Source organism: Cetorhinus maximus, unplaced genomic scaffold (assembly GCF_964194155.1).
Source record: "Cetorhinus maximus unplaced genomic scaffold, sCetMax3.hap1.1 HAP1_SCAFFOLD_507, whole genome shotgun sequence".
NCBI lineage: Eukaryota > Metazoa > Chordata > Chondrichthyes > Lamniformes > Cetorhinidae > Cetorhinus > Cetorhinus maximus.
The window spans coordinates 223,250-249,268 of NW_027596449.1; the positions used below are offsets into that span (position 1 = coordinate 223,250).

The 26,019-nt window shown below is 45.2% G+C and overlaps 1 pseudogene; it reads right to left on the minus strand.

The window, feature by feature from the left end:
* Positions 1-14,414: 14,414 nt before the first annotated feature.
* LOC144673882 (tubulin alpha-1C chain-like) lies at positions 14,415-25,346 on the minus strand (annotated as a pseudogene).
* Positions 25,347-26,019: the final 673 nt, after the last annotated feature.

The following is a 26,019-nucleotide window of genomic DNA, read 5'->3' on the forward strand; positions in this document are numbered from 1 at the left end:
GACGATTTCCTGTGGGCAGATTGATTAGATTGGGAGTGTACTTATTGGAATTTAATGGAATGAGAGCGGAACGTATTAAAACATTTTTGATTCCTCGGGGCCTTGAGACATTAGATGCTGAGAAGTTGTTTCCCCTTGTGGGAGGGTTTGGTCCGAGCCGGCATCATTTCAGAGAAAGGGTTCACCAATTTAATACAGAGATGAGGAGGAATTTATTCTCACAGATAGTAGTGTATGTGTGGAATTAGTTCCCGTAAAGGGCTGTAGTTGTTTGGGTCGTTAAGTATTTTCAAGGCTGAGCTCGAATGATTTTTGTCAGTCAGAGAATCAAAGGTTATGGGGAAAAGGCAAGATTGTGGAGTTGATGATTATCAGATCAGCAATGATCTCACTGAATGGCGGAGGAGTCTCTATGGGCGGAATGACATTCTTCTGCTCCGATGTCTTATGGAATTATAAAACAATCGACAAGAATATTGGAACACTGTAAGAGTGCTGGCGGATTGCGTAAATATCAGGAACAGGCTGACAACTATTCCTGCTGGAGCAGATCAATAGGAAATGGAGCTATATCCAGACATTTAACTTCACACACTCATTACCAAATATCTTCAACCAACATCAAAACACTTCCTGTTGTCAAATTATTCACATGGCAAAAGACAGAGACAGCTCCATATCATAGAAAGATCACCAATCAAAAAAAAACATGATTTCCAAATCGAACTGATTTCTTTCATTCCAGTGGCTTACCCGCACTCAGTTCAATTCTACACCGACAAACACTCCCAGTCATACATTAAGACTTGAAGCGGGTGTTCCACTCTGGACACTGACCTACGCTCAATGCAATTCTGCACTGCCAGATATAACCAAAAATGAATGCTGACTGGGGTCAGCTATTCCACTCTGGTCAATAAGCAACACTTAGTACAATTTGACACCATCAGATAAAGTCAGTAAAAGAGTGATGACTAGGGCCAGGTATTCCACTCTGATTAATGACCCAGACACAGTACAATTCTACACTGACAGATAGACCCAATAATACATGATCACTGGGGCCAGGCATTCCACTTTGGTTATTCATCCACACTTAGAGCAATATGAAAATAACAGACCCAGAAATATATGGTCACTGCAGTCAAGTATTCCACTCTGAATAGTAACGCACACTTGGGACAATTTGAAACTAACAGATAAAGTCAGTGAAAGAGTGGTGACTGGAATCATGTATTCCACTCTGGTTACTAACCCACACTTAGTACAACTTGACACTAACAGATGCAATCAGTGAATGAGTGGTGACTGGGGCCAGTTATTCCACTGTGATTAATGACCCACACTCAGTGCAATTCTACACTGACAGATAGACCCAGTAATACATGATCACTGGGGCCATGTATTCTACTTTGATTACTGATGCACACTCAGTACAATTCTACACTGGCAGAAAGGACCAGTAATACATGGACATTGGGGCCAGGTATAACTCTCTGTTTACTGAGCCACACTCTTGGTGATTTTCCTCTGACCACCTCTAAATCTTCCTTCAGAGACCTTCCCTTCACTGACGTCTGATTTAACGTTTCCAAAAAATATTAAGACTTATTTCATCAGAGAGCCTGTGAGTTACAAACAAAGGCTTATTTTCATTTGACAACATTAAATAAAGCCGCAGAGATATTTCCAGACATTTGAATTCAACAAATTATATCGCTGATTCGGTGTATCTTAACAGTGGCCACCAGATCAGCATGTAATATTTTCAGTCACAGTTTAAAATGAGAGAAAAGCTCACATACAGATTTACACAAGTTCAATGGTTATGGTCACTCACCAGGAACACCTATAACAGCAAGGATTGTGCAGAATATTTTCTGAGCCACATCAATTGAGTCCATCGTTTCAGTGCGAAGTGATGTGCCCCTTTGTGCTGCTGGTAATCTCTCTGTCTTAAAAGCTGAGGTGACACTTTCCCAAAGCCTTTCATTTATACCCTGTGGGATCACCTCAGGGATGTTGAAATTGCAACATCGTTCAAATCAATTTTTAATATATGAACAAACAGATTATGACATTGAGCTGAGTGAAACAATATGTTTGTTTTTAAATGGAGCTGCGAGGTTCCAAAGACTGGATTTTACTTATCAAATTAAATAACTATTAAAAAAAAGCAGGAGCTGTATTCACCCGGATAATATGCTGTCCAGTCAAACACCATCAGTCCCATTTCTAGATTCCCTATTGTTGCAGTGATATCCGTCACTTGACTGTTAACATTTATGGATTAAATAAAAAATATTAGAGTGCCTCTCTACACGCTGTTCTATTCCACCCTGGAATTTAACTATCCTATTTTACAGTTGACATTCATTTATGCGATTACAGTGGGTTTAGGGTGACAATTTATGACCTAATTCAAATAATTAAGTTATCAGGAAATATTTAAAATCTCCCAAAAATTCATTCCACACTTCAATCCAAAGTGTATCTATCTCACGATCTCTCTCTCTCTCTCTCTCCGTCTATTTGTCTCTCTTTATTTCCATGCACGTCTCTCTCTCTCACTCTTTCTGTGTTTCTCTCTTTCCCAGTTTGTCGCTCTGGCTTGCTTTATCTCTCTCCCCCTCTGCTTTTTTTCGCTCACTGTCTTTCCCATTCTCTTGTTCATCCGGTCTGTTTATCTCTCTCTGTCTCTGGCTCTCCCTTTGTCTCTTTCTCTCCCTCTCACTTCCCCACTCTCACTTTCTGTCCCATTCTCTCTCTCTTTCTCTCTCTCTCAATCCATCTGTTTCCCTCTCTCACCCTCTCTGCCTCTTTCCTTCTCTCTCTGACACTATTTGCTTCTCTCTCCATCTCTCTCGGTCTCCCTCCCTTATTCTTTTCCTCTCTCTTCCTCTTTCTCTTCTCTCTCACTCTCTTTGTGTGAATGTGTGTGTGTGCTTGTTCGTGTGTATATGTATGTGTGTGTGTGGGTGGGTATCTCTCTCTCTCTCTCTCTCTATCGCTTTTCTCAGTCTCTTTCAATCTGTATAAGTGTATGTATGTCTGTATTTTCGCTTCACTCGCTCTCCTTCTCTGTCCCTCTCCTTCTATCTGTCTGTCAGTCTGGCTATATATCTATCTATCTTTTTTTCTATCTATCTATGTATCTATCTATCTGTCTATCTCCTTATTTTTGTCGCTCTCTCTCTCACACACTATCACTCACTGCCTCCCTCCACCTCTCTTTCGCAAACTTTCTCTGTTTTTCTGACTCTATCTCTCTATGCCTCTCACGCTGTGACTCCATCTCTCACACTTCCCTTCTCGTTGTATTGCTCCTGCTGTCTCTTCCTCTTTCTTCAATCTGTCTATCTATTCTCATCTCTCTCTCCATCTCTCCCTCTGCATGCCAATCCCTCTTTGCCTCCCTCCCTCACCCTGCTTCTTAGTCTCTGTCCCTTTGTCTCTCTGTTCTCTTTGATACTTTCACTTTACCTTTCTCTCTCTTTCTCGCTTGCTAAACTTCCCTTTGTCTATTTCATTGCCTGTCTCTATCTCTATACCTCTCCTTCTGTGCCTCTGCTTCTCTGTTTGTCTGTCCCTCTCTATTACCCTTTCTTTCTTTCTCTCACTCTCTCTCTTACTTTCGCTCTCTCTCTCTCCCTCTCTCTATCTCTCTCTGTCTCTCTCTAACACTGTGTGTCTCACTCTGCCCCTCTCTTTGCCTTTCTCTCTCTTTTCTCAGCCCTTCTCATTTTCAATGCCTATCTGTCTCTCTCCTTCTCTCTCTACCTGTGTCACTCTCGCTGGTTACCTAACTCTCACTACCTCCTCCTACCTGTGAACCCCCCTTTCTCTTACTCTCTCGCCCTTTTTTAAGATACTGTGTCTATCACTTCCATATTTCACTCTATTATTTTTTCTGCCTCTCTCCCTCTCTCTCTGCCTCACCCTCTCTTTCTCTACAAGCAACTCTCCTTTTTTTCTCCGTTTCGTTCGCCCTCTCTCTCTCAGCCCTTTCTCTCTCTCTTTCTGTGTGGGTGCCGACATGTGTGTTTGAGTGTTTCTCTGTCTCTGCCTCTCACAATGTAAAATTTCTCTCCACTTCTCTCCCTCTCTCTCCTCTATCCCACTCTGTCTCTCTTTCCCTCCGTCTGTCTCTCACTTTATCTCTTTCTCATTCTCCCTCTCCTTCACTCTACCTTTGTCTCACACTTTCAGTCTAGCTCTCTGTCTGTTTGCCTCTCTCTCTCTAATCTGCCCGCCCTCTCTCATTTGCAATGCCTTTCTATCTATCTCTCTCTCTCCCATTCTCTTTCTCACTCTCTCCTTCCCTTTCTCTCCCTGTTTCTCTCGCTTTGTCTCAAAATCTCATATCTTTTCCTCCCTTTGTCTACCTCTCAAGGTGCATTTCGGACTTTCTCTCCATGCTCTCTCTCTCTTTCTCTTTCTCTCGCACACTGTCAAACAGTCTGCCTCCCTCCTTCTTCCTCTTTCTCATTTTCTCTGCCTGTCCCTCTCTAATTCTCTCTCTCTCTCTATGCCTAACCATCCCTTCCTCTCCCAGAAACTCTCTTTTTCTTCCTTTCCATCGCCCTCTCTCTCAGCCCTCGCTCTCTTTCTGTGCCAGTATCTACATGAGTGTGTGTGTGTGTAGGTATTTCTCTCACTCTGTCTCTGCCTCTCACACCGTAAAATTCCCTTTGTTTCTTTTTCTCCATTTATCTCTCTTTCTCTCCTCTCTCTCTCAGCCTATCTCTCACTCTGTCTCTCTGTTTTATTCTGTCTCTGTCTCTTTCTCTCCATCTCTGTCTCACTCTCACACTTTGTGTCCAACTCTTTCTCTCCCTTTGCCTCTCTCTCTTTTTTCTCACTCGCTCACTCTTTTATAATTTCTCTCTCTCTCTATCCACCCCACCCCCCCTTCCTCCCTCTCTCCGTCTCTCTCGCGGTGTCTCAATATCTCACTCCCTCCATCTCCCTCTGTCTCCCTCACTCCCTGCATTCCCACCTCTCTCTCTATTATCTTTCTCTCACTATATCTGTCTGCCTCTCTCTCTCTGCCTCATACTCTCTTTCTCTCCCAGAAATTCACTCATCCTCTCCCATTCGAACTTCTTCTCTCAGCCCTCTCTCTCTTTTCTTTGTCAGTGACTATGCGTGTGTGTGTGTGTGCGTGTTTCTCTGCCTCTGCCTATGCAACACAGACTGTAAAATTCCCTTTGTCTCTTTCTCTCGAACTCTCTCCCTCTCTCTCATCTCTCTCTCGCTTTCCCTCCGTCTATCTCTCACTCTATCTCTCTATCTCATTCTCTCTCTCCATTTTGCTCCCTACCACTTCCTCACACTTTCTGTCTAACTCTGTCTATCTCTTTGCCTCTCTCTCTTTCTGTCCCCCTCTCTATTTTTCAATCTCTCTCTCTCTCTCTCTCTGCCACACCCTCTCTGTCTCTCCCAGCAATTCTCTCTTTTTCTCCCATTCGATCGCCCTCTCTCTCTCAGCCCTCGCTTTCTTTTCTGTTTCAGTGTGTACGTGTGTGTGCACACGTGTTTCTCTGCTTCTCACACTCCAAAATGTCCTTTGTCTCTTTCTCTCCAACTCTCTTCCTCTCTCTCTTTGACTCTGTCTGTCTATCACTCTATCGCTCTGTCTCATTCTCTCTCTGTCACTGTCTCTCTCTACCTCTCCCTCACACATTCTGTCTAACTCTGTCACTCTCTTAGCCTCACTCTCTTTTTTCTGTTCCCTTCTCTCTTTTTCAATGTCTCTCTCTCTCTCTCTTTCCGTGTCTCTTTTGCTGTGTCTCAAAATCTCAGCTATCCTCTCTCTGTCTCCCTCCCTCGGTACGTTTCCGCCTCTCTCTCTCTACTCTCTCTCTCTCTCTTTCTCTCTCGCCCTATGTCAAACAGTCTGGCTCCCTGCTTCTTCCTCTTTCACTCTCTCAATATCTCTGCCTGTCTCTCTCTTTCTCGCTGTACCTCACCCTGTCTTTCTCTCCCAGAAACACGATCTTTTTCTCCCTTTCGATCGCCATCTCTCTCACCGCCCTCTCTCTCTTTCTTTGTCAGTCTCTTTGTGTGGGTGTGTGTACGTGTTTCTCGCTCTCTGCCTCTCACACACTAAAATTCCATTAGTATTTTTCCTCCATCCCTCTCTCTCTCTCTCCCTTTCAGTCTCTCTCTCTCTCTCTGTCTCTCTCTCTCTCAACTCTCTCTCTCTGTGCCCATCTATCACTCCGTCTCTCTGTCTCATTCTCTCTCTCTCTCTCTGTCTCACTGTCACAGAGAAACAGTATGACCACTAACAGTGAGAGATTGCGAGAAGCAGCGGGGCCAATTACAGTGAGAGAGTGCGAGAAACAGCGGGGCCATTAACATTCGGAGAGAGCGAGAGTCGCAGGGGGGCCATTAACTGTGAGAGAATAAGAGAAGCAGCGGGGCTTTAACATTGAGACAGTGAGAGAAGAGTAAGAAACCATTACAGAGCGTGGAGAAAGAGGCCATCGAGCATTAATGAGCATAGAGAGAGGGAAGAGCATAAGAACAAAAGACCATTAAAGCTATGAGCAAACATTGGCAGTTCGGCCCACCGAGCCTTACACCCCATTCAATGAGCCCATGGCTGACCTGATAATCCTCAACTCCACTTTCCTTCATGTCCCCAAAACTTTGGTTCCCCTATGACTAAAAACATGTCTATCACAGCATTAGATATATTTAACGACCCAGATGTTAAAGCCCTCAGCCGTAAATAATCCAGAGATTCTGTACCATCTGAGCAAAGAACTTCCTCCTCATCCCTGTCATATATAAGCGATGCCTGAATCTGAGAATATGGCCTCTGGCGCTGGACGATCCCACAAGGGGAAACATCCTCACAGCATCCACCCTGTCAAGTCTGCTAAGAATCTTATATGTTTCAATAAGGTTTCCTCTCATTCTTCTCTACTGTAATGAGTACAGTCCCAACCTACTAAACCTCTCCAATAAAGACAATCCCTCCATTCCCAGGCTCAATCTAGTGAACCTTATCCGCACTTCCATTGATGCAAGTATATATTTCCTTAGATAAGGGGTCCAAAGCTTTTCACAGCATCCTAGGTGTGGTTTGACTAATGCCATATAGAGCTTATATAAGATTTCCCAATTTTTTCCTCCATCACCATTGAAATAAAGACCAACAGTTCAGCTGCCTTCCCTATAACCTGATGAAATTGTATGTTTGTTTTTTTGTGGAACTCATGCACGAGGACTCCCAAATGCCTCCGTGTTGGAGCTTTCTGAGTTCTTTCTCCATTTTAATTATGTTCAGCTACTCTATTCTTTCAGATCCTCTATTCTTCGCGCCAAGCTTTTGCCCACTCACTTAAGCTATCTCTACACCTTTGAAGAAGCTTTGTGTCATCCTCACCTATTTTTGTGCCATCCAGTAAAGAGAGCCCATTAAAAAATATGGAGAGAGGCAATAAACCTTTAAAGAGCACAAGAGGTAAACAAATGCAGCGAGCAGCTGATTGGTGAGTATATGTAGTTTTTGAAGTTAAACTAAGGTCCTCAGTTTTTGTTTAGGTCTGTAGTCTTTATTTTATTCTCTATTAAAAACATTTGTCTTCTTAAGCGTAAGGTCGGTAATAACGTGCAAAAAATGGAAAAATGAAATAAAGAGTAAAGAGTGGGAGATACTTGAAGTTTAAAGCGCAGGCAGACTTGAGTAATTAAGTAATTAAAATACGATAGCGATGGCAGGACGGCTGATGTGTTGTTGCTGCAGCATGTGGCTGCTGGTAGGCAGCAAGTGATCCACAGCAAACACATCTGTAGAAAGTGTTTGCAACTCGAAAACTTCCGATTCAAATTAAGCATCCGGTGTCCGAACTGCAGACATTGCGCCACATCAGGTAGCTGGTAGGTACCTGGACACTTTGCTCCAGGAGCTGGTCACACCCGTTGGATTCGGTAATCCTACTTTGATAAAGGACAGGAAGCTGAGACTGCAGGACAAGCAGTTACGGTGACCAAGGGCGTCGCGTTCGAGGAACCTCGGCCCCTGTCACTACCAGAAGTCACTAGGTTATTGAAAGTAATGTGGACGACAGCGGGAACAACAGGCATAATGAACGTACTGACCACGGAACCGTGGTGGGGGGAACCTCTGATGTTGGGGGTGGAAATTGACGTTGTAGGGGAGAGCACAAAGTTGGGGCATAGATACTGTTCTCTGCCGCCGTGAGCACGAGCTCCCAAGGTTGTGTTGCCTGCCCGGTGCCAATGTTAAAGACATGTCCTCAGGGATGGAGACGCACTTGGAGTGGAGGGGAGAAATCTAATTGCCAGCGTCCACGGTGGCGCCAACGACATTGAAAGGACTTGAAAGGAGCTTCTGATGACAGAATTGGAACAGATGGGAGCTAAAGTTAAAAACAAAAATCAGAACCTCTATCTCGGGATTACTATCAGAGTCACAGGCAAACTGCCATAGGATTAATACATTCAAGGAGTTAAATGCGTGGCTCAATGTTTGGTGTGGGAAGAATGGGTTTGAGCTCAAGGGGCACAGGCACCAGTAGGACCATTATACCATTAGACATAGGAGAAGAAACTAGGCCAATCGGCCCATCGAGTCTGCTCCGCCATTCAATCATGGCTGATAAGTTTATCAACCCCATTCTCCCGCCTTCTCCCCGTAACCTTTGATCCCCTTACCAATCTAGAACCTATCTATCTCAGTCTTAAATACACAAATGGCCTGGCCTCCACAGCCTTCTGTGGCAATGAATTCCATAGATTCACCACTCTCTGGCTAAATAAGTTTCTCCTCATCTCTGTTCTAAAAGGTCTTCCCTTTACTCTGAGGCTGTGCCCTCGGGTCCTTGTCTCTCCTACTAATCTGAACACCTTCCCCACGTCCACTCTATCCAGGCCTTTCAGTATTCTGTAAGTTTCAATCAGGTTCCCCTCATCCTTCTAAACTCGATCGAGTATAGACCCAGAGACCTCAAACGTTCCTCATATGTTAAGACATCCATTCCTGGGATAATTCTCGTGAACCTCCTCTGGACCCTCTCCAGGGCCAGAATACCCTTCCTGAGATACGGGTCCCAAATTGCTCACAATATTCGAAATGTGGTCTGACCAAAGCCTTGTACACTTTCAGCAGCACATCCCTGGTTTTATATTCTAGTCCTCTCGAAATAAATGCCAACATTGTATTTGCCTACCTAACTACCGACTCAAACTGCAAGTTAACCTTAAGAGAATCCTGGACTAAGACACGCAAGTCCCTTTGCACTCCAGATTTCTGAATTCTCTCCCCATTTAGAAAATAGTCCATGCCTCTATTCTTCCAACCAAAGTGCATGACCTCACACTTCCCCACGTTGTATTCCATCTCCCACATCTTTGCCCATTCTCCTAACCTGTCCAAATCCTTCTGCAGCCTCCCCGCCTCGTGAATACTACCTGTCCCTCCACCTATCTTTGTATCATCTGCAAACCTAGCCATGATGCCTTCAGTTCCTTCATCTAGATCATTAATGTATAAAGTGAAAAGTTGTGCTCCCAACACTGATCCCTGGGGAACTCCACTAGTCACCGGCCGCTATCCTGAGAAGGAACCTCTTATCCCCACTCTCTGCCTCCTGTCAGACAGCCAATCTTCTATCCATGTTAATACCTTCCCTCTTACACCATGGGCTCTTATCTAACTGAGCAGCCTCCTGTGCGGATCCTTGTCAAAGGCATTCTGGAAGCCCAAGTAGATAACATCCATTGGCTCTCCTTTGTCTAACTTAGTCGTTACCTCCTCAGATAATTCTAACAGATTTGTCAGGCATGACCTCCCCTTGTTGAAACCATGCTGACTTTGCCCGATTGTACCAGCACTTCCAAGTAGTCTCGAATCTCATCCTTCATAATGGAGTCTAAAATCATACCAACGACCGCGTCTTTTGCCTCACTCCCTTCTTAAACAGAGGGGTGGGGTTACATTGGCGATTTTCCAGTCCTCTGGGAACCTTCCTGACTCCAGTGATTCCAGAAAGATCACCACTAACGCCTCCACTATCTCTTCAGCTATCTCCTCCAGAACTCTGGGGTGTAATCCATCTGGTCCAGGTGATGTATCCACCTTCAGACCTTTCAGTTTTAATAGCACCTTCTCCTTGGTAATGGCCACCATACTCACCTCTGCCCTCCGACTCTCTTGAACTTTGGGGATGTCACTTGTGTCTTCCACTGTGAAGACTGACGCAAAGTACCTATTCAGTTCCTTCGCCATTTCTTTGTTCCCCACTACTGCATCTCCAGCGTCATTTTCCAGCGTCCCAATGTCCACTTTTGCCTCTCTCTTACCCTTTATATATCTAAAAAAAACTTTGCAATCTCATTTTATATTACTGGCTAGTTTACCCTCATATTTAATCTTCTCCCTCCTTATTTATTTTTAATTTGTCCTCTGTTGGTCTTTGTAGGCTCCCCAATCACCTGATTTCCCACTGCTCTTTGTAGCATTGTATGCTTTCTCTTTAACTTGTGTGCTGTCCCTGACTTCCCTTGTCAGCCATGGTTGCCTCGTCCTCCCTTTAGTATGCTTATTCTTCCTAGGGATGAATTTTTGCTGTGTCTCCCAAATTACTCCCAGAAACTCCTTCCATTGCTGTTCCACTGTCTTTCCTGCTAGGCTTATCTCCCAGCCAATTCTGGCCAGCTGCTCCCTCATGTCTGTGTAGTTGCCTTTATTCAACTTTAATACCGTTACATCTGATTCCAGCTTTTTTCTCTCGAATTGCAGGGTAAATTCTATCATATTATGGTCACTTCTTCCTAATGGTTCCTTCACCTTAAGCTCCCTTATCAAATCTGCCTTATTACACATCACTAAATCTAGAATTGCCTGTTCCCTAGTGGGCTCCACCACAAGCTGCTCCAAAAAGCCAGCTTTTGACATTCCACAAATTCCTCTTCTTCAGATCCACTACCAACGTGATTTTCCCAGTCTACCTGCATATTGAAATCCCCCATGATGACTGGAACCTTGCCTTTTTTATACCCCTTTTCTATCTACTGGTGTATCTTGTGCCCCACATCCTGACTACTGTTCGGAGGCCTGTACATAACTCCCATTATGTTTTTCTAACCGTTGCGGTTCCTCAACTCTACCCAAACAGATTAAGCAACATCTGACCCCACAGCATTTCTTGCTATCGATTTAATTTAATGTCTTACTAACAAAGCAACACCACCCCCTCTGCCAACCTGCCTATCTTTTCGATAGGCTGTATATCCTTGTATATGTAGCTCCCAGTCCTGATTCACTTGCAGCCATGTCTCCGTAATGCCCACCAAATCATACCTGCCAATTTCAATCTGCGCCACAAGCTAATTTACCTTATTTCGTATACTGCGTGCATTCACCTTCAGTACTGTATTTCCCGACCCTTTCTCATTGTCATCCCTTTATCTGGTTCAAGTTAGATTCCTAGCCCTTTCCAAACATTCTGTCCTATTTTGTGTTCTGGAGAATTTAATAGCCTCTCAAGGGTTCGCCTTACTTTTCAGTATTTTTCATAATTTTCCATGAAGATGAATCCAAGCCCCCCCGCGCCCCATCCCCACCGCCTCCCCCACCACCACCCCCCCACTCCCACCCCCCCACACGCTAACCTGCTGCTTTGTTTCCCATTAGTCAAGCTTCTTGGAGTTTTACCCCTCCCTCCCCCCAACTTTCTAGTTTAAAGTCCTGTTGACCACCCTATTTACCCTTTTCGCTAGAACATTGGTCCCAGATCGGTTCAGGTGGAGACCGTCCCAACTGTACAGATCCCTTCTGTTTTAATACTGATGCCAGTGCCCCACGAAATGGAACCCCTCTTTCCCACACCACTCCATTAGCCACGTATTTACTTCCCTTATTCTCGCGTCCCTATGCCAATTTGCACGTGGCTCGGGTAGTAATCCAAAGATTACAACCCTTGAGGACCTGCTCTTTAATTTAGTTCCTAGTTCCTGATAATCCCCAAACAGGTCCTCTTTCCTACTTTTACCTATGTTATTTGTCCCGACGTGGACCACAACAACTGGATCCTCCCGCTCCCTCTCCAATATCCTTTCAAGCCGGTCAGAGATGTCCCTCACCCTGGCACCGGGCAGGCAACATACCATGCGGGACTCTCGATTCTGCTTACAAAGGAAGCTATCAATTCCGCTAATTATAGTATCCCCTACAACTACCATTTGTCTTTTTGCTCCCCCCACTTGAATGGCCTCCTGTGCCACGGTGCCGTGGTCAGCTGGCTCATCCTCCCTACAGCCCTCTTCGCCATCCATGCAAGGAGCAATTACCTCGTACCTGTTGGACAAGGTCAAGAGCTGAGGCGCCTCTGTTCCTGAACAATGGTTCCCTCTACCTGCCTCACTTGCAGTCACACCCTGCTCACCCTGACCACTGACCGGACTTGAGATAGTTAATCTACCAGGTGTGACCGTCTCCTGATACAAAGCGTCCAGGTAAGACTCTCCCTCCCGGATGTGCCGCAACGTCTGTAGCTCAGAGTCCATCTCATCAATTCTGAGCCGGAGTTCCTCCAACAACCAACATTTGTTGCAGATGTGGACACTGCGACTCACAATGGGATCTGCCAGCTCCCTCATCATACATCTACAGCACATCACCTGCCCAGCCATCTCTACTTAGATAATTAATTTATTAATTAGCTTTGCAGAGTATTTTTTTTCAAATTTGGTGCAGATTTCCTACCAAGGAATCAGGTCACAGCTTTCCTGTGACTTCTCTTTTTCAGTTTTGACTTCAGTTATTCTGTGCCCCGAAGCAACCTCTCCAGTGCTCCTCCCTCTGAGTCAGTTCCCTAGACACGAGGCCATGAAAGCTAGATTTATAATTACTACTCCGGTGCTCCTCCCTCCGACTCTTCTCCCAGAATTTACTCACCAATCAGCTGCTTTTTGTTTAAAATCCACTTTCAGAAGGCAGGTCTGGTGCACTCCTGAAGGCACTGCCTCTTCCTCTCTTTTTTTTTTAGGTTTGAGGATGAGGGAGGGATGGAAACACTACAGCAATGTAATGTTTGGGGCTATTCCGATCTTTGACAGTGGGTCATCCTCGATTACCTCCTGAATCACGGTGGCTGCGATGACTTCTCCCCGAATGCTTCAGTCACTTCTCACCAGCGCCGTCAGTTGGATTTTGACCTGATTGCATTTTCTTGTGTAATCCATATCTTGTAACGATATGAATTGATGATGGAAGTGTCGTCCGCTCCAATAAGGCAAGTTCCTGATCATAGATGTTCAACGAAACTGTTACGATAACGACCAGTGGCAGAACCATCCACATCCTGATGTGAGGTTCCAGGTCGTGTTCAATGAGGTGAGGAGGTTCGGCAACCAACTCATTGTTGATTGATAGTCGGCTCGCATTCTGCTCCTGGGCTAGGTGCAGCTTGAAAAAGTGATAATGGTAATCCTGAATGGGCTGGGCAGAGTGCCTCTCCTCCTCCCACTATATCAGTTAGAGTCTGTACCCTCGGGAATCTATACCAGTGAGAATCTGTACGCACAGGAATCTATATCAGTGAGACTCTGTACCCACGGGAAAATATGCCAGCGAAACTCTGTACCCATTGGAAGCTATAACAGCGTGAACCTGTACCCACGGGAAACTATACCAGTGAGACCCTGTGCGTACTGGAAGCTACACCAGTGAGACTGGGTACCCACAGAAATCTATACCAGTGAGATGCTGTACCCACGGGAAGCTATACCACCGAGTCGCTGTATCCAGGATAACCTATGCCAGTGGAGCTCTGTACTCTTGCCAATCAATTCCAGTGAGACTCTGTGCTCACAGGAAGCTTTGCTATTGTGGCACTGTAGCACGAGAAGCAAAACAAGTGAGATGCTGTTCCCATGGGAATTTATACCAGTGAGACTTTGTAGCAGAGAAAGTTATAGCTGTGAGACCCTGTACTCACGGGAAGCTGTGCTAGTGATACTGTGTGTACATTGGAAGCTATAACAGTGCGGCCTTGTTTCTAGGCGACTCTGTAAGTGAGTTTTGTCTACCAAGAGGAAATGCTCTTGATGGGCTGGTAGTCGAAATAACCTATAATTTCAGGTCCCTTAAAGATGTGTACTCACTAAAACCTGTACCCACCGTATCCTTGGCAGCCCATAGCCTTCACAGCCTCTAGCCACAAGATTTCTTCCCCTAGAACCTGTCCCGTTCAGAGCACATTCCCACAAACCTGCACCCTAGTGAACCAGTACCCAAGGTATCCGGTACCCAAGATAGGCTGTACCTTCGTCAGTCTGTACCCCCTACAATTTATACTGACGAGAGCTTGTTCACACGCGGCAGGTAACCAAGAATTCTGCACCCAAGAAAAACACTTGCATTGATATAGTGCCTGTCACAACCACCTGATGTCCCATAGTGCTTCACCATAAATGTGCTTTTTTTCAAGCGTTGTCACCATTGTGAATCCGGGAATGCACAAGCCAGTTTGTGCACAGCTGTGGAATGATAACCAGATATTGGAGATAATTTTCGGGTAGGTGACAGAATTGTTGCATATGTTACTGGGCGAATAATCCAGGGAGGCCTGATTAATAATCGGAGATGCGAGTTCGAATCCCAACATGGCAGTTGAGCGAAGTGGGTGGGGGGTGCGGTGCGAGCCGTTGCCGGGCCCTGGAACAGGGAGCGGGGTGGGGCGTGATTCGTTGGAACTTAAGTTCAATCACTTAAATACATTTATAATAAAAATGTAGTTTCAGAAACATCGACGGCTAAAATCCCTCGAATTGTTAGGAAAGGCCATCCACATCACTTCTGTAATTTAAGGAAGGATATCTGCTCACGAGGGGAAACATCCTTTCAAATTCACTCTGTCAGCTCCACTCAGGACTTGGTCTGGCTTTCTCCTGCCCCAGTTCATATGTTGATGTTGCTAATTGGAAGGTTAATTATATTGTTAGGATACACAAGTTAAAAGCATTGTTTCGTTTAGTACTTTGACCAGATATAAGTAGGGGACCCTTCCCCATCAGCTGGACACCGCAGGGGCTGGACTGCTTCACTGGACACAAGAATTATATTTTAATTTGATTTAATAAGTTTACTTTAGAGTTTGTTTTTTGTTACAGTGTCCCTTTAAGGGCCCGTGAATTTGTATAATTAGTTAATTCATTTTTTAGTATGCTTTATTTTGTTGATATATTCAAACTAGCTATGACTAGGGGATAGCTCCGGCAATGGGTGTGAGGGGAGATCTATGAGAACTGAACAACTCAGTAAACTCGCTCAATGAAGAAAAGCTCTGCAGCTTGGTGTAAACTTCACTAACCGACTTGGGTCACACTAACAGATGCTGCCATTGCTTCTTTTACCAGTTGCCTTAAATCTGTGCCCTCTGGCTCTCGATTCTTCCACTGCGGACAACTTCTGAAATAGCAGAGGAACTACCTTGAATCCATTCGGACACCAATCAAAAAAACTGATGGTGTGCAGGCTCTTCATGGTGGTAATGCCGGCATTAACCTCCTGAGCCATTACGTCTTCTCGGTACAGCATGCAGCATGCCATGTACTTGCCCTGGTGGGGTTCGAAATTCACCATCTGGATGCCTGTCTTGATATTCAGTGATATTCAGCATGGTGTGGCGGTCATTGTACTGCACCTCTTTGTGTGTCAGTGGTGCGTACGTTACCAGCCGGAAATGGATGCGTGGATCGGGAACCAGGTTCGTCTGGAACTCCATCAGGTCCCAGTTGAGAGTACCATCGATGCGCAGTGACCCTGTGATGGACGAGACGATCTGCGCCACCCAGCGTTTGACACTAATACAGGTTGGCTCCTCGATCTCGAGGTTGCGCCGACATACGTCGTAAATGGGCTCATTGTCCACCATGAAGGTGCAGTCAAAGTGTTCGTGGGTCCATTGGGCGACCAGCACGGAGTTGTGCGACTCGACCACCCTGGTGGAGGCCTGGGGAGGAGGATAAAGAGAAAACTCCAGCTTGGCTTTCTTGCTGTAGTAGACGGAGAGACTCTCCATGAGGTGGGAGGTAAAGCCTGATCCGGTCCCACCCACAAAACTATGGAAGATGAGGAGCCCCTCCAGTCCTGTGCATTGGGCAGCCTGTAGTGTAGAGGAAAGAAAATCAAGGTGAACAGGCTTAAATTCCATGGAGAGTTTGCACAGATCGGGCTTGTATTCCCTCGAGTATTGACGGTTAAGGACCTGATCGATGCCTTTAAGATGGTCAATGGATTTAGCACAATCAATAGAGAGAAGCTAATTCCTCTGGTGGAGGTGGGCTGAGGTGGGGCAGAGCAGGAGTCCAGAATAAAGGGGAAGAATCTTAAAACGAGCGCCAGACCTTTCAGGTGTGATGTCAGGAAGCACTCCTTCAGATGAAATCCAGAACTCTCCCCCACCACCCCTCCCCCCAACCCACCCCCCATTATGATGTTGAGGCTGTTGGGAAAGAGGGTAAATTAGATATTTCAAACCCAAGATTGATAGTTTTTTTGGGGGTAAGGCGATTAAGGGGTACGTTACCGAGGCGGATAGATGGAGTTAAGATACATATCAGACATGATCCGAATGAATGGCAGAAAAGGCCGGGGCGACTGAATGGGCCTCCTCCTCTTTCTGTGCAACAGGCTCGAGGGATGACTAGCCTCCTCTTTTCCCTGCGTAACAGGCTCGAGGCACATTATGGGCCTCCCCCTGTTCCCGTGTAAAATCGGACACTGTTTTTGGATTGGCTGCCGTGCCTTTTGCTGCCTGGGTCCCAAGCTCTGGAATTCCTTCCCTAAGTCTTTGCTCCTAACTTCTCCTTTAAGATGCTCTTTCGAGCTGACCTCTTTGATCAAATTTTACTCATGCATTATAACAGCTTGTTACATGGCTCTGTTTCAAACATGCTTTGATAACTCTCCATTGAAGTCCTATAAGTTTGCATCATTACATTAATTGCGCTGTGCAGTTTGCAAGCTGCTCATTTTGACATCTGAAGATGCGGAAAAAGAGTGAGAGAGAAAGAGGCGGGTTGGTGGGTTGGGTGGGGAGAAATGCCGGAACTGTAGCTTAAATGAGGACTGGAGTTTTAAAGTTATCAACAGCAACTCTTAATTACCCCGCTCAGGTCGAGAAATGCTGAGACAGGGTCTCAAATCTTGGTACAATGATAGCCGTACAATAATCATTCCTGCCCTGAACTCGGGACTTGTACATACCAGTGTCATGGGGTAGAGCAGCGAGTGGTGACTGGAACTGGTGTCCCAGATGAATTGGCTGCCACTGATCACCACCCAGGTCTGCAGAGGGTGAATGGAGATTGGATGGGTGAATGAATCACGATGAACAAACCAATGCAAGGCAAAAGGGACCTGAGAACTCATACCTGACAAACCAAGTTATTGCTCGTGAATAACCTACCAACTTGCGTATGCGATCCAAGACCAGGTCGAAAATCTCCTTGCTGATAGAGCAGTGGCTCCAGGCGTAGTTATTTACCGCATCCTCTTTCCTGGTGATGGGCTGCTCGGGGTGAAAGGGCTGCAGGTAGGTGCCGGTACAGACCTCATCTGGGGGACAGGGCAATGGATGGACAATAGTTAGCTGAGTGTCCGACTCGCTGATCTACATTGGATATAAACTTCTGCTGCCCTGTCTCCAAACTCGCGCTGAGGCCCGTTCCTGAATCTCCCACTGTGCACTTTGGTCGACATCAAGCCCTGTTAAGTAGAATTCAATTTTACACCTCGCACCCTTGTTTTCAAATCCCTTCATGGACTCGCACACCCTCCTCCCTATCTCTGTAACTTCCTCCAGCTCCTATAAACCTCCCAATATCTGTAAAATCCTCCAGCCCCTTCAACCCTCCCTATCCCTGTAACGTCCTCCAGCCCCAATAACCCTCCCTAAATCTGTAACCTCCTACAGCCGCAACAACCCTCCCTATCTCTGTTAACTCCTACAGCCCTTCGAGACTTCTGTGCTGCACCAAGTCCAGCCTCTTGTGCATCCCCCAATTCGCATCACTCGAACATTGGCAGCCTTGCCTTCAGCTGCCCGGGAAGCACCTTGGAGATGATTCTGCTGCTTTAAAGGCGTTATATAAATGTAAAATGTGGTTATGCCAGCTGCCTTTGCAGAAGGTATGGTTTGCGGTGAAGTGACCCTGATGTTTTGATGAAAGCAACTCAAACCACAAAGCTTTCACTCGCAAGATTAGGTGACAGTTTGCCAGCTGACACCTTGTTCACTCTGACCATGTATTGAACCATCAGTATTGGCCATGCATGGAGCCAGAAATAAATAGTGCCTGAGGGAACCTCTCATTTTGTTCCTTTACCAAGAGATGCCCTCTCTAGTCCTGGAAATGCAGCTCTGAATAGTGGCTGCTCATTGACTACAATAGTCTTGGCAGGAGGTCGTGTAACGAAAGAAGGCTTGCATTTATTTAACACCTGTCACAACCTATGGACTTCTCAAAGTACTTTACAGCCAATAGAGTTTTTTTTCTGAACTGCAGTCACCTCGATAATGTAGATTTGTGTATTCTGTGTAATAATTTAGGTGGCGTAGTGGTAACGTCACTGGACTAGTAATCCTAAATCTCAGGGCAATGCACTTGGGACACAAGTTCAAATCCCACTCTGACATCTGGTACAATTTATATTCAAATAATAAATCGGGAATTGAAAGCTGGTCATCAGTGATGGTGACCATGGTGGCCATCAACGATGGATGTAAAAACTCATCTGGTTCACTAATGCCCTTTCAGGAAGGAAACCTGCCATTCCTGTCTGGACTGCATGTGACTCCAGACCCACAGCAGGAGCAGTGTCGTTAACTTTTAATGCCCCTCTGAAATGGGCCCCAGTGAGGCACTCCATCCACGGGATTGGTAACAATTGTTGTCCTTGTTGGCAAGGCCCACATACCCATGAAAAGTAAAATTATCTCCATGTAATTTAACTCTTGGGGTCCACGTATCATTCTGGTAAATCTACATTGATCTTCCTCCAAGGTTCCTGATGTGTGGTGCCCAGAGCTGAGCAGAGAAATTCCAGGCGTGGTCTAACCAGGGTTTCTATTGCTGCAGCATCAATTTTACCCCCTTCTAATCTTAACCTCTCTCTCTCTCTCCCTCTCTACGCTCCATGCCCAGAAAGGGTGTTGGTGAAAATGTGCCATGGATTTGAGTACAGGAATATAGATGTCTTGCTGCAATTATATGGAGCCTGCAACTCGAGCAGTGCAACAGTTTTGGTCTCCTTACCTAAAGGAAGGATATACTTGCCATGGAGGGAGTGCAGCAGATATTCACCACACTGATCCATGGTGCTCAGTTCAATGATGTCTCAGAGCGGCTAGAGGACATCCTGAAGGAGGAGGATGAACAGCCAGTAGTCATGGTACATACTGGTACAAATTACATAGGTAAAAAAGGGATGTGGTCCTAAAAGCAGAATATCGGGAGTTAGGAAGTAAGTTTTAAAGTAGGACCACAATGGTAGTGATCTCAGGATTACTACCAGTGCAACGTGCCAGTCAGTTTAGGAAAAAGCAAGATATATCGGATGAATACGTGGCTGAATTGAATGAGTGAAGAGGAGGGTTTCAGAATCCTGGGGCATTGGGACCGGTTCTGGGGGAGGTGTGACCAGTAAAAACTGCATGGGTTATACGTGCGCAGGACCGTGACTGATGTCCTAGGGGGAACATTTGCGAGAGTAGTTGGGGGTTCAAATAAAATGGCAGAGAGATGGGAACCTATGCAAGCCAGAAAGTGGATAAGAAGAGTGATAGTCAGAGAAATCGAGGGCAAGAATCAAACAGTATATCGCTGAAAAGTAGTAGGAACGGGACAAGTAATGTTAAAAAGACAAGCCTGAAGGATTTGTGCCTTAACGCGAGGAGCAATCACAATAAAGTGCATGGATTAACCGCGCAAATAGCTGTAAAAAGGTATGAAAAAGTCGGGGTTATGGAGACATGGCTGCAGGCTGACCAGGGGTGGGAACGGAACATCCATGGGAATTCAGTATTGAGGAAGGACAGACAAAAAGTAAGAGGCTGTGGAGTTGCAGCGTTTGTGAAAGAGGAAATTAACGCAATAGTGGGGAAAGATATTAGCTGCAATGATGGGGAATCTGTATGGGTAGAGTTGATAAACACGAATTGGCAGAAAACGTTAGTGGGGGTTGTTTATAGACCTCAAAACTGTAGTGGTGATGTTGGGTATGGCATTAAACAGGAAATTAGAGAGGCATGTAATAAAGGAACATATGCAATTATGGATGACTTTAATATGTAATTAGATCGTGCAACACAAATGAGTAACAATACCGCAGAGGAGGAATTCCTGGAGTGTATACGGAATGTTTTTCTGAACCAATACATTGTGGAACCAGCGAGAGAACAGGCCAAACTCGACTGGGTATTGTGTAATGAGAAAGGAATAATTGGCAATCCAGAAGTGCGAGGCCCCTTGGGGATGAGCGACAATAATGTGATAGAATTATTCATCAAGATGGAGAGTAACATAGTTGATTCTGAGACTTGTGTCCTGAATCATAATAGAGGAAACTAGGATGGTATGTGGCACGAGTTGGTTATGATGGATTGGGAAAGGTTTCTTAAAGTGATGACGGTGGATAGGCAATGACAAACATTCAAAGAGCGCAAGTGTGAACTGCAAAAATTGTTTCTTCCTGTCAGGCGCAAATGTAAAACAGGAAAGTTGGCCAAACCATAGCTTACAAGGGACATTAGAGATAGTATTAAACGCAAGGAAGAGGCATAAAAATTGGATGGAAAAACAACAGACCGGAGGATTGGGAGTTGTTTAGAATTCAGCAAAGGAGGAACAAGGGATTGATTAAGAAGGGGAAAATAGAGTACCAGAGTAAGCTTGCAGGGAACATAAAAAACTGAGTGTAAAGGTTTCTACAGGTATGTGAAGAGAAAATGATTGGTGAAGACAAATATCGGTCCCTTGCATTCATAAACAGGGCAATTTATAATGGGGAAGAAAGAAATGTCTGACCAACTAAATACATACTTTGGTTCTGTCTTCACAATGAAGGACACAAATAACTTACCGGAAATGTTGTGGAACACAGGGTTTAGTGAGAGAGAGGAACTGCAAAATATCAGTATAGTAGGGAAATTGCATTCAGGAAATTGATGGGATTGAATGCCAATGAATCCTCGGGGCGTCATAATCTACATCCCAGAGTACTTAAGGAAGTGGCCCTTGAAATAGTGGATGCATTGGTGGTCATCTTCCGAGAGTCTATGGACTCTGAAACAGTTCCTACAGATTGGAAGGCAGCTAATGTAACCGCACTATTTAAAAAGGGAGGCAGAGAGAAAACAGGGAATTAAAAACGAGTCAGCCTGACGTCGGTAGTGGGCAAAATTCTAGACTCCATTATAAAAATGTAATAGCTGGGCATGTGGAAAACAATGGCAGAATTGGACGGTCAGCATGGATTTAAGAAAGGGATATCATGCTTGACAAATCGACTGGAATTTTTCGAGGATGTAACTAATAGAGTTGATGAGGGGGAGGCGCAAGTGGATGCAGTTTATTTGGGCTTTCAGAAGGCTTTCGACAAAGCTCCATATAAGGGATTGTCGCGTAAAATTAAAACGCATGGGAATGGGGGTTAGTGTATTGAGATGGATAGAAAAATGGTTGGCAGACAGGAAACAAAGAAAAGGAATAAACGGGTCTTTTTTTTCCAAATGGCAGTCAGTGCCTAGTGGGGTACCGCAGGGATCGTTGCTGGGGACCCAGTTATTCACGAATACACATTAATGATTTAGATGATGGAATTAAATGTAATATCTCGAAATTTGCAGTGACACAAAGCTGGTTGGGAAGGTCAGCTGTGAGGAGAATGCAGAGATGCTTCGGTGTGATTTGGACAAGTAGAGTGAGTGGGCAAATGCAAGGCAGATGCACTATAAATTGGATAAATGTTAAATTATCAATTTTGGTAGAAAAAACGGGAAGGCAGATTATTATCTGAATGGCAATAAATTGAGAGAGGGGAATGTTCAACGAGACCTGGGTGTCCTTGTACAGCAGTCGCTGAAGATAAGCATACAGGTGTAGCAGGCGGTAAAGAAGGCAAATGTTATGTTGGCCTTCATAGCCAGAGGATTCGAGGACAGGAAAAGCGATGTCTTCTTGCAAATGTACAGGGCCTTGGTGAGACCACACCAGGAGTATTGTGTGCAGTTTTGATCTCCTTATCTGAGGAAGTATGTACTTGCTATAGAGGGAGTGCAGCGAAGGTTCACCCGACTGATTCCTGGGTAGGTGGAACTGCAATATGAGGAGAGATTGAGTCGATTGGGATTATATTCGCTGGACCTCAGAAGAATGAGGGGGGAAACTCATAGAAACCGATTAAAATTCTAACAAGACTAGAAAGGGTAGATGCAGGAAGGATGTTCCCGATGGCGGGGTAGCCCAACACCAGGGGTCACATTCGGAGGATATGGGGTAGACGATTTAGGACTGAGATGAGGAGAAATTTCTTCACCCAGAGAGTGGTGAGCCTGTGGAATTCGTTACCAAAGAAAGTAGTTGAGACCAAAACATTGTATGCATTCAAGAAGGAGTTACATGTAGCTCTTGGGGTGAAAGGGTTCAAAGGTTATGGGGAGAAAGCGGGAGCAGGCACTTTAGTTGGATAATCAGCCATGATCATAATGAATAGAGGAGCAGACTCGAAGTGCCTAATGGCCTACTCGTGCTTCTGGTTTCTATGACTAGATTGTCCGATGAGGAGAGAGTGAGGATACTGGGCCTGGATTCTTTACACTTTCAAATAATATGATGTGACCTCATTGAAGTGTGCAAAAATCTCCCAGGCTCAATATGCCAGATGCAGAAAGATGTTTGACCTGGCTACGTGGGCTACGGGCGTGGTAGAATTAAAGGACACAGTCTCCGAATAAGGGTAGTCCATTTAGGACTGAGATCAGGGGGGATTTATTTGTTCAGAGGGTAATTAGTGTTTGGAATTCTCCACTCCTGAGGTCTGTGGAGGTTCAGTTATTGACTATGTTCACCCAGAGATTGACAGGTTTTTTGATCTTAAAGGTATCAAGGGATATGGGGATAGTGCGGGAAAATGGTGCTGTGGTAGAATATCAGATATATTTTCGTTGAATGACGGAGCGGGTTGAAGGGCTGAATGGCCTACTCCTGTTCCCTATGTTCCATTGGATTGGTCCATGGTTATGCTTGGCAAAATACTGGAGAGGTTTGCCACTGCCTTATGAAGGTGGCTGACTAGGACTCTCTCCCGCTCTTACTGCCTGTCATTGGAGCCCGCCTCCCATGACCATCAAGTCCTGAAGTGTGATTTGAAACTAAAGCATCTGGCTCAGAGGCAGGGACGCTCCCCACTGCGTTTCTGTCAGCTCAGGAAAGGGCCCTGTGTGTGAGTGTGTGTGGTGTCGATCATGTGTAAGTGAGCCGCACTGCAAACCCGGCTGATAACCTTCAATTGGTTTTCAGTGTAATTCTGAGCACAATCAGGGCTGTTTAGCAAGTGTTGCCCTATCGCAGAATCACATCTAATTTTGTACAACAGACAGAAGAACATATCTGACAGCAACTGTGGAGAGAAAGACAGAGTAAATGCTTCCAGTCCATCTGACTCTTCTTAGAGCCATTCGGACTCGAAACATTAATGTGCTTTTAGCCCCACAAATGCTGTCAGACCTGCTGAGTTTTACGAGCATTTTTTGTTTTTTGTTGCAGACTTCCAGCATACGCAGTATTTTGCCTTTATTTTATTATAGAAGAATCATGTCTATGCACTGTGACTTTTTCAACTAAATTAAAACTTGGGGGGCAGTCATTCCCTGGTTCATTCCCCATGGCAATGCCTTGCCCAATTAAGAATCAACCTGCCTAGTTAGAATTTGAACAAATGCTTGGCAGTTAACTGTTCCCTGTTACATTCTCCATGACAACATCTCTACCAATCAGAGTCACGTGCCAAACAATCAGCACTCTCTTCTCCATGCAGTATACATTTTCTTTCGCTTTATAATTGGTATTCTTGTGAATCTGTCCTGATGAGTGCAAAGCGAAAAGCTTCGACAGCATATCACTTTTTTCAGCAATACTGAAGTTCTCTGCTAACAAACAACTATTTGTTTTTATTTCTCCATGGGAGGAGATTGTCGTTGGGAAACCAAACCTTTATTGCCCATTCCTAATTTCCGCTTGAGAAGATGGTGGTGAGCTGCCTTCCTCAATGCTACAGTCCAGCTGGTATGTGCACACACACAGTGCTTTTAGAAAGAGGTTCCACCTACATAAAAACGCATTAATTTGGAACAGGAGTGGGCTGTTCAGCTCCACGAGCCTGCTCCACCGTTCAATAAGATGCTGATCACTGATCTGGCCGTAACCTCAACTCCACATTCACAGCTACCCTGATAACATTTGCCAAGAAGATATCCACCTCTGCTTTAAAAATACTCAATGACGCTGCCTCCACCGCTCTCCCGGGAAGAGAGTTCCAAAAACTGTCAACCCACTGAGAGAATAAAATTCTCCTAATTTCTGTCCAAAATTGCAGGTGTCTTGTTCTTTAAAATGTGTCCCCTAGTTCTAATATCCTCCACAGGGGGAAACATCCTCGCCACATCGATCCTGTCCACTCCCTCCAGATCTTAAATGTTTCAATAAGATCACCTCTCATTCTTCTGAACTCCAATGGATACAGGCCCAAGCTCTCCAACCTTCCCTCAAAAGGTTAACCCCTATCCCAGGTATCACTCGAGTGAACATTCCCTGAACTGCTTCTACTGGATTTATATCTGTTTCTGAACAAGGATTTCAACTTTCCTTACGTTATTTTTCACATCATATTATTTTATAAATCATATCATTTTATATATCAGATATTGTTTCCTACATTAAATCTGGGAGTATAATTCCAATGTACATCATTGCCTATAAAACAATATGGGACATTGTGAAAGCTCCTCCAGAAACCGCAGTCCTTTCTTCCTCCATTTGTTGCACAGACCTTGAGTTTAGCTAAATCCATGAGCAATCTTACCAATAACATTGGGCTCCAAATCGATAAACACGGCTCGGGGAAAGTGTTTACTCGCCCCCGTCTCATTGAAGAAGGTTTTCAAGGAATCGTCGCCTCCTCTGGTGCTCCTGTAACTGCGCATTGTCCCGTCTGTTTTGATCCGGTGCTCCAGGCAATACAGCTCCCAGCAAGCGTTGCCGATCTGCACACCGGCCTGGCCAATGTGGAGCGAAAGACACTGGCGCTGCAGTGGAGAGAACATTTGATTATTTGCATGGGTCATTGTGGGCAGTGCTTGATCAGCTCAGTGGGAGGGTGGAAGGCAGATGTTACACAGATGGCCACTTACTACCTGTCGGCTCCCTCCATGCCGCTCCGTGTACAGTCTGTACTCAACACTCCATTAAATGACCTGTCACACTCCGTCCATTGCTCTGCCCTTCCAGACCCCCTCTCACAGTACACTGCCCCATTGCCCTGCCTGTACCGGAAGCCACTTTCATCCATAGGGGCAGTTACCCATGCGCAACTTATTCTGTGCTAATCTCCAGCACCCTATGCCCGGCTAACTCATTTGTTGCCCTGTCCGCTTCATCATTCACGGCCTCACGCTCCCTATAATCTTTACATAATGGATCTACATCTCTCTCACTCTTTGTCTCAACACCTCCTTATAGGAATAGAAGGCTTAGGAGCAGGAACAGGGTATTCGGCCCTTCGAGTCTGATTCTCCACTCGATAAGATCATGCCTGAACTGACTGTGGCTTCAACTCCACCTTCCTGTCCACCAATCCCCACAACACTTGATTGCCTTCTCCATCAAGAATCCATCTTGAATACATTCATTGTTGCAGCCTCCAATGCTTTCCGAAAAACCCTATTGGTGTCCTTAGCTATTCCTGGCCCCATGCCCTTC